The sequence below is a fragment of the Rhipicephalus sanguineus genome, chromosome 7, assembly GCF_013339695.2.
Source record: "Rhipicephalus sanguineus isolate Rsan-2018 chromosome 7, BIME_Rsan_1.4, whole genome shotgun sequence".
Classification (NCBI taxonomy): domain Eukaryota; kingdom Metazoa; phylum Arthropoda; class Arachnida; order Ixodida; family Ixodidae; genus Rhipicephalus; species Rhipicephalus sanguineus.
The window spans coordinates 160,968,532-160,984,783 of NC_051182.1; the positions used below are offsets into that span (position 1 = coordinate 160,968,532).

General features: G+C 46.5%; 1 protein-coding gene across 1 annotated transcript in view; it reads right to left on the reverse strand.

The window, feature by feature from the left end:
* The window catches only part of LOC119399222 (caskin-1), a 512,467-nt gene that overhangs the window by 343,119 nt on the left and 153,096 nt on the right, over nucleotides 1–16,252 (reverse strand). The window lies entirely within an intron of this gene.

A 16,252-nucleotide genomic window follows, 5' to 3' on the forward strand; every position in this document is an offset into this window, starting at 1 on the left:
GCTAGCAGACGACACGGGTGGCGACAAGCAGACGACACGGGTGGCGACAAGCGCTCGCCAACCGTAGGAAGCAAGAAAAATAAATTAACGCAAAAGTGATGGAAGTGGTAGGCGGGGTTCGGTCGGAACGGTCGTAAGAGGAGCCGTTCTCAAAACAAAGGTACGCACCTACGTAGAGAAAAAACAAGATGTAAGTAAAAGAACAGGAGAAAACTAATCTAAAACACAGATCGCCACACAGACAGACCATGGGACCGAAGGCAGATACATCACGTAGCGAATGCTCTCTCGCCACCCTCCTTTCACTCGCCTAGCTCACGTGTAAACCGTAACTCAATCTTTCGACGGGGTTATTTAGCGCGGGCGCTCCCGTCGAAACGTAGACGCCGCCGAAAAGTAGCGAGAAAACCGCAGGCGAGGCACACAGCCGAGTTGCAAGTAGCACGAAAGGGAGATCTGGTTTATGTCCCCGCTTACACTTTCTGCAGACTTCTTTCTGTACTTCGTTTCTTTTATTTACTAGTGTGTCACAGGCATCTTCCTCAGTGAACACTTTCTTCTGAGCCATCACAGCGAAGCATGAGCGGAACTTAAACAAAAACAAAAGGAGTACAGAGGAGGAGGGGGTGGGGGGGTGGGGATTTGGTGTGCCAGGAAGCCAGGCATGCTTTCAGCACGTCGCACGGGTTTACTGTTCGTCCCATTTTTTCCTATTTTCCCAATCTTTGTTCCCTTATGAAGCTGTGGTCGCTGCTACAGGTGTTTCAAATTCAATGCGTTCACGAAGTATATAATCCTCGCAAATGTAATTATTAAAAGAGCCCTTCCGAAGACTTCACGGCATTACAAATATACAGACTAAAATAAAGTCGTTTTCAATTCAATTCAGTTACAAATATGCTACCGGCATCTTGCATTACGTCACCGTGGACGCCATCTTGAAAGCCTCGATCAAGTAAGATTCACCGTCATAAAGTAAAATTATAGCAAAACAATACTGCGGAGGCCCGCGAGGTTCCAGGTGCGTGCGTGCGTGCGTGTGTGTAACCTGTTAGTAGCGTGGCATTCCCCCTCCCCTCAAAGTTTCACAGTTTGCATGTATATATGTATGCATGCGCACACAAACACATGCCCGAACATACATAAAGGTGGGAGGACCTCCCCGCCACACGAAAAAAAATGTTACTGGACCAAATATTCACTTTCGCACATAATGAGCTGAAAAAGAGCAAACTGAAGAATGCGAGAGACTGCACCCGCATAAATATGCCGTTCTTCAACCGGCACAGTCGTTGGACCCGTTTGCGGAAACCGCGGAAACCAGCCAAAGTAGCCCAGGTAGCCCACAATGATAGTGGCGCCACCTGGTATTGCGAAGACAAATTGCTGCGCACGGCGCGCCGTTACCGAGACCGCCAACGTGGCACACTCGGATCTCGGAGGTCACTCTGCGCGCCGGATTCAAATCGACTCCGAGTACGTGCCGCTGGAGTCTCGCCAAGCAAAACCTATGAATACATCAATTTAGTGCTCGTTGGACTCTTCGCCCGCTCTTTCACAGAAGCTATTTGCCCAGCTGTCGTACGGGTGTTTATCCAAGCATCCGGGCCTCATCCAAGGAAGTTGCATCGCCAGCGTGCCAGCTGTTCTGAACGAATGTTTCCGTGCTTCCTCCTCAGGATAGCGAGGGTAAAGAATAATTATAATATTTTCTGCGGTGTTGCGTTCCAGAGCCACGATACGATTATGAGGCACTCCGTAGTGGAGGGATCCGGAAATTTCGACCATATGGTGTTCTTGACAGTGCATTGACAATGCACAGTACACGGGCTTCAAGCATTTCGCTTCCATCGAAATGCGAACGTAGCGGCCGGGATCGAACCCACCACCTTCGGGTCAGCAGCCGAGCACCGTACTCACTGTGCCACCACGCAGGGTGCGGGTAGTACAGTGAGTACAGCGAGCTTCTACGTCATGCAAAGCGACACAGACGTTAGCTTATAGCGAACAAACAGTAGCGATTCTCTCACACGCTCTGTTTGGACAGATGCAGTTCAACGCGTATATCAATAAAGGGAAGCCGTCAAACGCCCGCTTGCAGCACGAAGCCACAAGGAAACTCATGCGGATTTTTTTAGAAAGAAAGTTTCTTAGTTGTCGAAAAATTCGTCCTGCTCCGGGGTCCAACCCGGGACCAACGCCGTTTCGGACCAGGACGAATTTTTCTGCAATTAAGAAGGCTTCTTTCTGAGAAATCCGTATGAATTTCCTTGTGGCTTCTCAGAAATCCGTACGCATTTCCTTGGGTTTCGTCCTGAAAACGGGTGGCTGTCAGTTTCCCTTTCTAAAGGGATACTAAAGAGCAAAACGATTTTTCTCATATTAGTAAAGCACTCTTTCACGATCCCAACAAGACCAAGCGTGCTGCGAGAAGACGCTTAGTAAGCGAGAGAACGGGCAAAAACAAAATGTGGGTGGCGACGCCACCTTGAAGTTCCTGCACCATTCGCCCTGACGTCACATGTTTTGATGGCGCCTACTAGGGACTACGTAGTTCCTAATCGGTAAAAATGAAGTACATTGTCCTCTGAGGGGGCCATAGACTTAACATACTAAGTTTGTGGTAATTTTGTTGAGCCAATGGCGCCGAAAGACGCTTTGAAATCCGTGACGTCACGCGGGGAGATTTCGGCGCGAGATTTAAAAATGAGACTTTGAACTTTATTTTTTCTCCTTTATTAATAAACCTATGATGGCGAAATTAACATTACAGTTCTCAGAGTGCAATTTATCGATCTAAACCGATTCATTGTTTCTCGTTAGTGTCCCTTTAACCCTTCATCCACCTTGCGGGGTTCCGCAGAACTCATTTGCATAATAAATGTGTAGACCTGTGTTGCTTTAGAGATTGCTGTTCCTGACTCTCGTAAGGAGCAGTAATCTCTTATTATGTAATCAACCTTACATTTACGTTAGCAGAACAACATCAATTTCTCTCCAATCGAACATCACGCGGCAACGCCGTGTGTGTGTGTGTGTGTTTGTGTGTGTGTTTGTGTGTTTGTGTGTGTGTGTTTGTGTGTGTGTGTGTGTGTGTGTGTGTGTGTGTGTGTAATACAAGATATAGGCATATACTCGCTTCACATTTGCTGCAAGGAAGTTGGAGAGCTTCCCGCTCAAGAATTTTTTTAAAGCCCCTTTAGCCGCGACAAGGGCTTGTCGCGCCACCTGTCGGACATCCCGTGAAACGCCGCCGCCGCCGCCGCGAACAAGCAAGCGAAAGAAAGGAACCGGCATCGCTCGGGTCCTTTCTACTTATCGATCGTGGCCCGTATAAACTGCCACTTATCCGTGGCTGCTGCACGCGAGGTGCTGGTATGCTTTGAAAAAGAAAAGAAAAGCTGGCGGCGGGGACAGCTGGATTCCGCCACAGCGACCGCCCGCGGCGAACGAGCCACCTCGACCGGGCGAGGAAAAAAAAAAAAAAGCGCGCGGAATCCGGATAACGTTAAAACAAGCCGAGGACAGTGCTCAGGCGTTGTCTTTTCTGAAATTCTTTTCTAAAGTCAACGACGATTGTTTAAGAAAAGTTTTAGCTTGTCTTTAAAGTAGTGATGCAGAACTATCGATGGTACTATCGATACTATCGATAGCTGAGTCACTATCGAACTATCGATGGTGAAAAATACTATCGATAGCGCTATCGATAGTAAAAAATTCGATGGTACTATTCAGGGGCGTAGCCAGGGGGGGGGGGGGGGGTTCAACCCCTCCCCCGAAATTTTTCAGTTTTGCTTGCGTATATAGGCATGCGCACATACAAACACACGCACGAACTTACATAAAGTATGGTTGAACCCCCCCCCCCCCCCCCCCGAAAAAAATTTCTGGCTACGCCCCTGGTACTATCGATAGTATAAAATCAACAGCGCGGACTCACTGCAGAATAAACTTGGTTTTCCGCGCGCGTGGTACACAGAGGAGCCAGAGGAGCAGGCTGAAGGGCAAGAAAGTGGACATGCTTGTGTTCTTCACCACAGTGCTTTGCTGACACATGATCATAAAGTCAAACTGTTCAGCTGTAGCCGAAAGGAAGCCTTTACATGTGGTAGGACTGCGCGGCTTCAAAGTGATATTGCATTTTATGATTTCAAAATAAAAAAATACCAAGAAGTTAATTGTGAGGTGTAACTGGATGTTTTTGGATACGAATTTATTGATGGACATATTCCGCCACTTTGACAGCGGAAATAATTAATTTCTCTGCCAAATATTGCTCACAAATTAAGCGAAGCTGGTAGTAGGCTATCACAAATATTTTGGCAATATGGCCAGCCAGCAACCGCATCATGATTCACACCACTATCGATAGTATTGTCACGTGGTTGTGACGGTGAAGAATGCTGCAGCAAGACTGAGAAATACAGAGCTCTTTATTTGGGCGAACTTTCTTTTTTTTGCCCCGCCACGGTGGTCTAGTGGTTATGGCGCTCGACTGCTGACCCGAAGGTCGCGGGATCGAATCCCGGCCGCGGCGGCTGCATTTTCGATGGAGGCGAAAATGTTTGAGGCCCGTGTACTTAGATTTAGGTGCACGTTAAAGAACCCCAGGTGGTCGAAATTTCCGGAGCCCTCCACTACGGCGTCTCTCATAATCATATCTTGGTTTTGGGACGTTAAACCCCAGATATTATTATTGGGCGAACTTTTGTTCAGAAAATCAAAACTCAAAATACAAGCGATACATGCTGCGCACTGATAGCGGCGGGAGCAGTCGTCAGCCGTTGAGTAATCTGATCATCGGGGGAACGCGTCGTCCTTTATACATCAGTCATCAAACCTTCCAGCGTTATCGCTGCTGCTCGCGTAAGCTCTCGAATAAACTTGACTATTCGCGTTCGACGCGTAATCTTAACAGAATGATCTCAAACAGTTGTGAAGCTTCTCACACATTACGGCGCGGTCTGTATCAAACGTTGCTAACAGTCTTTGTGGGTGAAACCCGAATACGTCAAAACAAAGCAATAAACACCCGTGGCAGTAATATAGTAATATCGCTATAGTAATATTAACGATGGTACTACCGATTGCACTATGGATAGTTTGTCGATAGTAGCACTATCGACAGTTTGTTTACACTATCGATAGTTTCAAAAGAACTATCGATACTATCGATAGTCAATTTACCGATAGTTCTGCATCACTACTTTAAAGGCCAACTCCGGCGATTTTTCGAGGTCGATGGATCTCAATGAAATTCGCTGGGTACGTCCCTTTGCACGTTTCCGTCATTTATGCCAAATTACAGGCTTGAGACATGCGCAGATTGTTTGCAAATGAATTTTAAAGATTGTCTGCAAACGCCCTCCTGGCTTCCCACAATTATTGGCAGCATTGCGTCTGTGACGTCAGTATTGGGAAGGCGGCGGAAGTGACGCAGCCGAGGGCGCCGCTACTTCGGCGCTTCGGCCGCTACAGCGAGCGTCTGCTGTGCACAAGGCGACAGACAGCGTTGGTTAGGCCGGCGCTTCGCTGGTCGTCCCGGCTGTCACAGTTTTCATACTCCGCGTCGGCGTGACCGGCATGCCTTGCACGACTTCCGGTTCGTTCGTAACAACGTCTACGTCATAGTAGACAGTACACTCGGTTGGGTTTCGGTTTCGGTGTTGCGCTTTTTTGCTTATTTAAAATTATTCTCCAATTTGCCGAGTATTTCTGCTATCGGGCCCGTAACAGGAGCGTCTCAGGAACATAAAAGCAGCATTACTTTGACATGACCTAAATATCGCCGGAGTTGGCCTTTATGGGTGCCATGACACCCAATTTCCGATCATAATATGTGTCATGCGCGCTAACCCTGAATAATAATAATACTCTTGATAATAAACAGGCTGGCGAAATTTGAGTGCAATAGGTCGAGCACTTAATTTATAATCCAATATTTTATATAAATACGCGAGTGGTGTGGGAGTCGGGCAACACTGGCGCAGTCGGGAGCCGTGACGTAACAAGCTGCATGCTTTGCGAGCGCCTGCATGTCGACGAACGACTGTATTCCGTGGTCAGCTGCGCGTGAAATTGAGCTATTACAGCTTTCCTTAATTTGGCATTCAAACTGAATGATTTGTAGCGGATGAAACATTGGTGGAAGACGACGGCTTCGCTCCGTGCAGCACATGACGTCACAGACGCAACGGCAAAAATGGCGGTCGCCATTTCATGGTTTCTGAGAAGTCAAAAGAAGAAGAAGAGCTTGAGTGAAGAAAGGGAGAAAGAAACCACTATAGCTACGTGAACACACACACACACACACACACACACACACACACACACACACACACACGCACACACAGAGAAACTCAGATTTTTCGTTATTTTTAGGTCCCGATATAATAATTGTTGGGGTCTAACGTCCCAAAACCACGATACGATTATGAAGGACCTCGTAGTGGAGGCTCCGGAAATTTCGACCACTTAGGGTTCTTCAACGTGCACCTAAATCTAAGTACATGGGCGTTAAGCATTTTCGCCTCCATCGAAAGCGCGGCAGCCGCAGCTGGGATTCGATCACGCGACCTTCGGGTCCGCACTCGATCACCATAACCACTACACCATGGGTTATAGACCACGACTGAATGAAGACAACGCTGATGTAATTACTGTACCCACGGGGCAACACTGGCCAACAATAGGCAACAGTAGCCGGCATCCACCAATAGCAAGAAGACACCAGTCAACTTGAAACGGCATTAGCAATATTAACGTAATTTAAGCAGCATTATGCACTCCCGGTAGAATGCAAGGTGAATAGGGTCGACCCGGAGTGCTATTCTGGACACTGTCGAATTCAGCCATGTTGTCGAATTCGCCACCCTGTCAACTATGACTGGTCCAGAGGGCTGCTCCGGCCTCTCTGGGTGACTTATAAAATGCCGCCATTCCAGAATTTGACAATATGGCGTAATCCCGCAGTCCCGCAGTGTCCAGCATAGAACCCCAGGACACTAGCACTCATCGTTCAGAAATCGAGGAGGGTGTGCTCAGATATGCTGTCGCGTATGAAAGGAGAAAAAAAAAGGAAAAAAGACAGCGTTGGAAAGCTGCGTAAATAAAGTTTACAGGTTTCGCGCCACGAAAATGTCGTCATGGCTCCGACTACGTCAGCGGACCTAAAGCACTCGGGAAACGCGATTCGTCTGCAAAGAGCCGCGCAGGTTGAAAGCAGACGACAAAACGAAGCAGAATGCGAAAAGCGAAAAATACCTCGCTTTCATCTTGCCTGTATTTTTTTTCAACCCCCAGTGAATGCATTCTGCACTGAAATTCCATACCCGGCACTGTGGGTTAAAGAACAAAACAGCTAGCGCAGCTGTTGCTACAAAGCGTGCGGGGTTCCCGCCGCTCCAATGCGATCGCCCAAGCCTGGACATCTAAAACCGCGCTTGCGTAAATGCGTGCAGCACTAACGATGCCAGAGTTGCAAGATCAATGAGTAAGATAACGAGTAAACGATAATCTGCGTATCTTGGTCAACACGGATGCAGAATAAGCCCTATCCTAGTTCCCCTACACTTCGGCTAAACAATACTGGAGCGGCAGTAAACCACTTCTGCAAGCTATTTTGCATAACCATAAGAAAACTAGACCAGCACTATTTTCTGCTGTGCCGTGTAACAGCCCCTGCAGGCGCTGTAACTGTACAGCCACCACTGTACTGTACACATTTAGAGAGCCAAGTAGTGCCAAGTAGAGTACAGTAGTTCAGCCGCTGTACAGCCCACACTGCACCCATACGTAGTGCACGGTTTTAGTGACACCCTGACGTTCAGCTTCGTGGCGACAAAACTTAAAAGAAAGAGAGAGAGATCCTCTTCAAAAGATGGCGGCAGACTCTCAGCTCAAACGGGTCGCATAATGCAGACGATGCAAAATAAAAACTTGGTATGCGCGAGGCCTAAAACGAAGCAAACGACAGGCACGCACAAGACCAGTCGGACCGGACGTCGTCTGCTCGAACGCCGAGCGTTTTCGAGCAGACGATTTTGCTTTATCCTTCTGCTGGAAGTGTACGTACATAAAAAAATAAAGCACGTAAAGCGTCGAAAGAACGCAATGACGCGACGAAGAGGTCAGCGTGTGCTTTCGCCTTCCGGTCAGAACGAACGGGAGGTCGACTGTTTCGCGCGCAGCCGTTATTATCATCGTCATTATTGTACTCGGTTCGAGGTAACGGCTTCGACGTGATACCTATTTCCCGATTGGACGACGGCATCCCGTGGCTGTTCACGACCCTGGCAAGAGAGAAGATGAAAGAGCCAACGCGAAACAGAGAACGCGGAAACAGAAAACGTCGTAAAAATCGAACTTGAGGGGGAGTGCACACAAGCAAAAGAGGGAAGCCGGAAAGAGCGCAATCACGCCATCTAGCGGCGAATCGAAGGCACGTATAAGAGCGCCAAACAGAGACGGATCAAGCAAAACTGCGCGCAGCCAGCCACCACACCTCGACAACACGAAATGGGTGTGTGCACTTTTGGAGCGGTCAGCGGCCCGGCTATTACGGCACACATAGGGCGTCGATATCAAGCGCGCGCTCGCTCCACACCAAACGGCGCTGGAGTCGCGCTGTTTGCACTATAAAGGGCTGCACCGGTGACTGTATATTAGAAGGCATTTGTTTGCCCCTACTCGGCTGCCGACCCGAAGGTCGAGGGTTCAATCCAGCCGCGGCGGTCGCATTTCGATGGAGGCGAAATACTAGGGGCCCGTGTACTGAGCGATGTCAGTACACGTTAGAGAACACCAGATGGTCGAAATTTCACGAGCCCTTCAATACGGCGTGCCTCAATCATATCGTGCTTTTGGCACGTAAAACCCCAGATATTATTACACAACCTTATCAAGACAAGAGCAGTCGGAGATGCAGATGCTCCTATGCGCAAAGCTATATGGGTCATTTCATGCCAACTGTCCCAGTCGGGGCGCTCGACAAAAATCAATTCTTGTGAAAACATCTGAGAAAATTACACACAGATAGGCACTACTTCTACAGTATTTTCCCAAAATATTTTGAGCGGCAAAAATTTTTCGGGCACGTGAGCGCCATTTGAAATTCTCGATATGGTCGAAAACCGGGTACGAAAGAAAAATTCGCTATAAATTGACCGTTTCACGCATTCATTCGAAACTTGCTTTTTTATGTTTTAGAGCATCGCGCTTTCATTATAGGACAGTTGCTTAGAGTAGCTTTATATTTTTCACTTCTTGGCGCGTAGGTAAAATTGAGTAAATTGCAGCGTGTTCGGGAATTTTTTTACAAAAGGCGATTGTAGACCAAATACATCAATTATTTTTATTGAACTTTCCATAAAACGTACTATCTCCTAAAGTTTTTATTTTGCCTGTGTGCGGCGCAGAGGCTCTAAAATAAAACCCTAAACTTGGAAAAAACGCTACATTGGCCTATGTTCAGACGTCTGTAGTACCCTAAGGTGGTCCAAGAAAAAATAAGCAGAAAAGCGCATACGATTGAGAATCATAACACCTTTGTGCACAGAAAGTTTAATCGAAGTAGTTTTTGTTTTAGTCAAGAAAAAGTTTTTTGAAATTTAGTCCCACCATTGCATTATTTTGCTATGGGGGCAGTACAAACCGACTGAATTTACGGCATAAAAAAAGAGGTAGTGTATTCGTAGCACACAGTTTTCAGCTCCTTTTGTTAGTACTTTATAATGTATATTACATATCAAGGAGATGATAAACAGAGGTAAAAATGTAACAGTACCATTGGCCTAGATGCCGAAATTCCCCAATAATGAATGGCGTTACTTATTGCATTGTTTACGCGCGCCGGATACCGTGGCGGTGGCGCCGGACAACTACGCGGCAAAAATAGGCTGTTGTGATCTCATAACAGCTGTAAAACAATGCATGTTACCAGACAGACAAATTCTACTTTATCCAATATCTCCTGCCTGCAACCATCCGAATGAGGATGTAAAAATAGCTTGGTATATCCCGTCCATAGTGTCGCGGACGACGGACGGAATGCGTGAATACGCGGCGCGTGTCACATCATGTGCCGTTCGTTGCTGAATACTTGGATGAACTCCGTTTGGATCCGCTATAAATGACCACGCTCACGCCTCCTTTCTCCGGTTTACATGAACTTTGAGACAACTTATTTTGACGCTAATTTATTCTCAGAGCCGCATGCAATGAGTAACGCGATTCATTATTGGGGAATTTCGGCATCTAAGGCAATGGTATTGTTATATTTTACCTCTGTTTATCGTGTCACTGATATGTAATATACATTATAAAGCACTAACAAAAAGGAGCTGAAAACCATGTGCTACGAATACACTACCTCTTTTTTTATGCAGTAAATTCAGTCGGTTTGTACTGCCCCCATAGCAAAATAATGCAATGGTGGGACTAAATTTCAAAAAACTTTTTCTTGACTAAAACAAAAACTACTTCGATTAAACTTTCTGTGCACAAAGGTGTTATGATTCTCAATCGTATGCGCTTTTCTGCTTATTTTTTCTTGGACCACCTTAGGGTGCTACAGACGTCTGAACATAGGCCAATGTAGCGTTTTTTCCAAGTTCAGGGTTTTTATTTTAGAGCATGTGCGCCGCACACAGGCAAAACAAAAACTTTAGGAGATAGTACGTATTATGGAGAATTTTATAAAAATAATTGATGTATTTGGTCTACAACCGCCTTTTGTAAAAAAATTCCCGAAAACGCTGCAATTTACTCAATTTTACCTACGCGCCAAGGAGTGAAAAATACAAATATACTCTAAGCAAATGTCCTATAATGAAAGCGTGATGCTCTAAAAACCCAAAAAAGCAAGTTTAGAATGAATGCGTGAAAGGGTCAATTTATAGTGAATTTTTCTTTCGTACCTGTTTTTCCACCATATCGAGAATTTCAAATGGCGCTCACGTGCCCGAAAAATTTTTGCCGCTCAGAATATTTTGGGGGAAATACTGTAGAACTAATGTCTATCTGTGTGTAATTTTTTCAGATTTTTTCAGAGAAATTGATTTTTGTCGAGCGCCCCGACTGGGACAGTTGGCATGGAATGACCCATATTCAAGTATGTGTCCAATCCCGGGTATATCAAATTTGAAGGGGCTCACAAAAAAAAAAAAAGTTCTATATGTCGGTATTTCGATAGATAAAATATTTTATATATCGTTAATATTCCAAGGAGATTTTTACAACTGTTCGATATTACAACACTTCGTTATATATGAGTCCAAATTCCAATACATGCGGGTTCGACTGTATGCATACCACAACATTCGGCGCGCGCAAGCAAGATGGCGGCCGCAGTGGAACGACTTCTCTAGCCCAACATTCATCTGGTTCTCCGCCCCCCCCCCCCCACCCCGCACTTTCTTAACCCGCGTCTAATAAAGTGAACACATCCCCTCCAGAAGGAATGACTGCAACACCGCCTTTCTCTGGCCAACCAATGGTGTCTGTCTAACACCCACGGCGTGAACGGGAAAAGCACAACGGACACAGCCCGAAGGCATCGCGAATTAACTACACCAACGATCGAAGCTTCGATGAGCGATAAAAAAAAAGAAAGAACACACCGAAGTGTTTCTTTCATTCTCGTTAATTAACAAACGCCCATCGGTCGGTGTAATCTTCCTGCGCGCTTTCAAGCTCTCCACCTTTTGTATCGCCGACGGCCGCACGTGCTTTGCAAGCGAAGAGCGCCACCGCCGTCCGTTCCCTGCTGCAACCACGCTTACCGTATAACGCTTATTGAGTAACGCTGTGCAAACAGATAGGAAAAATAGTGAAATATAGAGATGAACAGAAAGGCGAAGTAGCAACGCGTACAAAAGTGGGTCGGCGGTGACGCAATAAGCTCCTCTTTTTCGGACTCGATTAATCTTATATTGTTGCGAAACACCACTTGGGAATTCGACCATCTCGGGCATGGATTTTCTCTTCGCTCTCTCTCTCCCTCTCTTTCTTTCGTTCTTTCTTTCTGTAAAACTGGTGCTAAGAGTAGGGAAGACGCACTTGTGATGATGACAGGCCCGAACACATAGAAACACAGCAGCTAGACACAGACAAAACATACACATAGACAACACACGGACACAGGAGCTAACACACACAGACAACACCTAGGCACAGGATCTAATACACAGACAATACACAAATACAGCTCACAGGCACAGTTCATCGAAAGGTATTGTAGTTGGACAAAATGCCACGAGATGTCGCTTACAGCTCTGCCCCCGGCAGAGCTGTAATACCGAGGGTAAGCGAGTACAAGTACCTCGGAATATGGGTAAATGAGGGGGATAGATATATGGAGGTACAAGAGAAAGCATCGGTAGCAAAGGGAAAGAGGAATGCTGCAATTATGAAGCACAGAGCTTTATGGGGATACAATAGGTACGAGGTGCTTCGAGGGCTGTGGAAGGGTGTGATGGTTCCGGGGCTTACATTTGGGAACTCAGTGGTGTGCATGAAGTCAGAGGTGCAATCAGGAATGGATGTAAATCAAAGGACGGTGGGCCGCCTCGCCTTGGGCGCTCACGGGAAGACGACAAATGAGGCGGTGAAGGGTGATATGGGATGGACAGGCTTTGAAGTGAGGGAAGCGCAGAGCAAAATGAGATTCGAAGAGAGGCTGAGGAAAATGAAGAAGAGTAGATGGGCAGAGAAGGTTTTTAGGTATTTGTATAGAAAAAGCGTTGACACGCAGTGGAGAAAAAGAACTAGGAGGCTCACCAGTAAATATACGGCTGGCAGTGCGGGCGATATGACAACAAGGAGCATTAAGCGGAAGGTCAGAGAGGCGGAGAAGACTTATTGGATGACAGCGATGGAAAAGAAGCCGGCTCTAAGTAACTACCGAAAAGGAAAAAACGAAATAAGGAGGAAAGGTTTTATGATAATTCGAGGGGAAGCGCTTTGCTGTTTGAGGCAAGGTCGGGCTGCCTGAGAACGCGTAGTTATAAAGCGAGATTCAGTAACGAAGAAGAACTATGTACATGCTGCGGGGGAACTAAGGAAACGATGGAACATGTACTGATTGAATGTGGCGATATTCACCCAGGTATACGTGTGGGCACGAGTCTACATGAAGCCTTGGGTTTTAGGGACAACAATGGAAAGCTGAACACGCCCGCGATAGAAATAAGTAAGAGACGGTTAGAGTATTGGTGGCAGAAAAGTAGAGATAAAGTACAAAAATAAATAATTGGGGGAAAAATAAGGTCATTCTGCCTTAAGAGGCAGAGAGATGGACTGTGAATTTATATTTTTTGTTATAATAACATAGATTTAATTAATGTAGATAAGGCATTAGGACAACATGAAACAAGGAAGTTTTTTTCTTTTTTTTCTTTTTTTTATCCTTCGAGCCTGGTGGCAGACATGTCACCGCCCCGTTATAAAGGGGACGCTCATAGCATCCATCCATCCATCCGGTGTCAACGGCTTCTGGAACTCGTAAAAGCGTAAACGGTAGCAAGTCGTAAGGACAAACTAAACTTTCCTGTAGTTATCGTGCAGTAATGCGAACTAACCATAAAAGGTTCGACGACCAGCAACACTCTGCGTACCTCTTGCAGGCTGCGCCCCTTTTAACGATAACGGAACACTTGTGGATAAGAAGAAGCTGGGGGACATCTATTGTGCCCTCAATACGACGTCCGGCGCATCTCTATGCGTTGCCTCTCTCCCTCAAAACGGTTAACTCAGTCCCGATACTCTGAAATGCAAGCGACGTGGCTCAGAAAAACAACAACGCGTTGTTCGCGGTAAAATCAAGCAAGTTCCCACGCAGGGTCGGCAGGCACGTACTATGCGTCCCCGCTCTCAGCCTCAGATCACCACAGTCGTCCGATACATTCGCGGCACGTACAGCCAGACTCCGAGCATCGATGACAGCACGCATACGCAGACCCACGTCGACCTCTGTTAAGCTACGGACGACAGTGTATGTTATACTGTCGACACGAAAACGTGATTCAGATAAGCGGGAAAACGGCTTCTGCGCCCTCTTTTATCTCGTGCGAACTAAAACGCTCAGTTTAGCCACACAGGCGCACTTGCTTTGAAGAGATGCGTGCTTTGGTGGGGGGCAAACGGTATCGGCAGCAGCTGCCCGCCGCCGACAGCCGCTAACTCGGTCCAATAATTCAAAAGATAGGAGACGAGACGAGCGGGCACTTCAAAAAGTACTTTAAACCTTTAAGGGTCTTCCGTTAAGGAACGCTAGATAGATGAAGATTACTCTTGTGGGATAGAAAGACACCCCAAATACACCCTTATTTTTTAGCGTGTAACCAAGGAGTTTACAGGCGAAAGCCTTAGATGCCTCACCAAAGGTGAAAATTGAACGTCGCAATCAACGCGAGTGATGCTAAATGTCATAATCACGTGATGACGTCCTCATATGACGCCATCATGACGTCACAGATCACCAAAATTTGTGACCATCATGCGACCAAAATTTGTGACCATCAACTTTAAATGCATGCCGTCAGGGGGTGCAGTGGTCCCCGTTATGGAAATGGGTCGGGGAGCGACGCCAGAAAGGGTGCTTGCTCTAGTAGTCGGTACGTGATTTAACTGAATGGAACGAAATGGCCTGACGTCTGCGCTGGCTACATTAGGTTTGAAGCCGCCAACTCCCATCTCCACTCAATCGTGTTTTTTTACCATCATCCTATACAGGCGCCAAACTAGAACACGCCACAGTCTAATCTTAGAACGCGAAGCCGTCCCCCACTGCGGCTCGAACGTGCACTCAAAAACGAGGGAAGTTCTTGAGATTGCAGGACTACAGTACAGTGCCGTGTTTAGTCACAGCACCGCACTGCAGGTCGCGTCTTTAACCTCATTCGCGCATCAAAGCGCAAGACCGGTAAGTAGCCTGCTAAAACTGGACGAGCGCTTCGCGTAAGCGCACAGACAGAAAACAGCAAAACGGCCATCAACACGCGCTAACACCGACTGCTCGGAACGAATACTAAGTACGGTGTAATTTGCACGCTGTGCTTGTAAACTGAACAAGTGTACACCTCACGGCTTTACATCAATGTTGTCGAAGAGACGCACCCATAAATTGGGAGAGTCTTAGCACTCGCTAAACAACGGAATAGCTTAGTTTGGGACGACGCTGCAATTAAAACGAGATGGAAGGACACACGAAGCCCGATTTTCACTGCTTTTATCTCTAACTGGTTCTGGTAGGCACATTAAATAAGAATTTTAAAAAACGCCATTATGTATACGTTGTATAAAACGAGGGGAACGGTGTTACTTGTTAATGCAGTATGGAACTATGTCAAGTCCTCATATTAATGATATGACGCGAAAGCAAGAGATAAAAATATTCTGGCTCGCGAACGAGTGGCTTGCCCAGAACGTTGAGGTTGGCCGAGAAATTACAGATTTGCGGGCTCTGCCCAGACGGTGAATACCCTTTAATAACGGGAAATTGACAATCACCCGTTTGTAGTACGAAGTCACAAGGAGATCCATACGAATTTCTCAGAAAGAAAGATTCAAGAAAGCTTCTTGGTTGCCGAAAAATTCGTCCAGCTCCGGGGATCGGACCCGGGACCAACGCCTTTCCAGGGCGGTCGCTCCACCAACTGAGCTAACCAGGAAGGAAGCTAGCGATTCCATCGCAGCGCCAGGGCGAATTTATCGACAACTCGAAGTTCCAAATCAGTTATGCGTACACACAAGAAATCCGAGAGAAATTAGCACGGCTTTCCTTGTGGCTTAGTGCTACACACGTGTGATTGTCTATTTCCCTTTCTTAACCCTTACGCCACTTTACGGGATTCCGCAGAAGTGATTTGCAATAATATGAATACCCTTCACGAGGGGCTGCTTCAACACGAAGAGCAGTTTAAATTACATTGGAGAGAATAGGCATCTTTGTTGGGAGGCAAGAGTGATAAGGGATGGCGGTAATTTCATATTTCTCAGTCCCTAACCAGGACCTTCGATTTACTACCCATCCCCTCCCCACTCCGCGAGAAAAAAATTTAACCGCAAGCAAGGAAGAATGTGAGACTGGGCTTAAGGTTCATTTTTAAAGTACCGACACGAATTTTAAATATTATCGGATTGTCGCTCTGAATAAAAGCACCGGTGTCTATAACCCTTAAAAAGAGTATTGTGCTGCCTGGGAATGCATCGAATACACTTTTATAACCGCTACCTTAAATGAAAACGCTTTTGG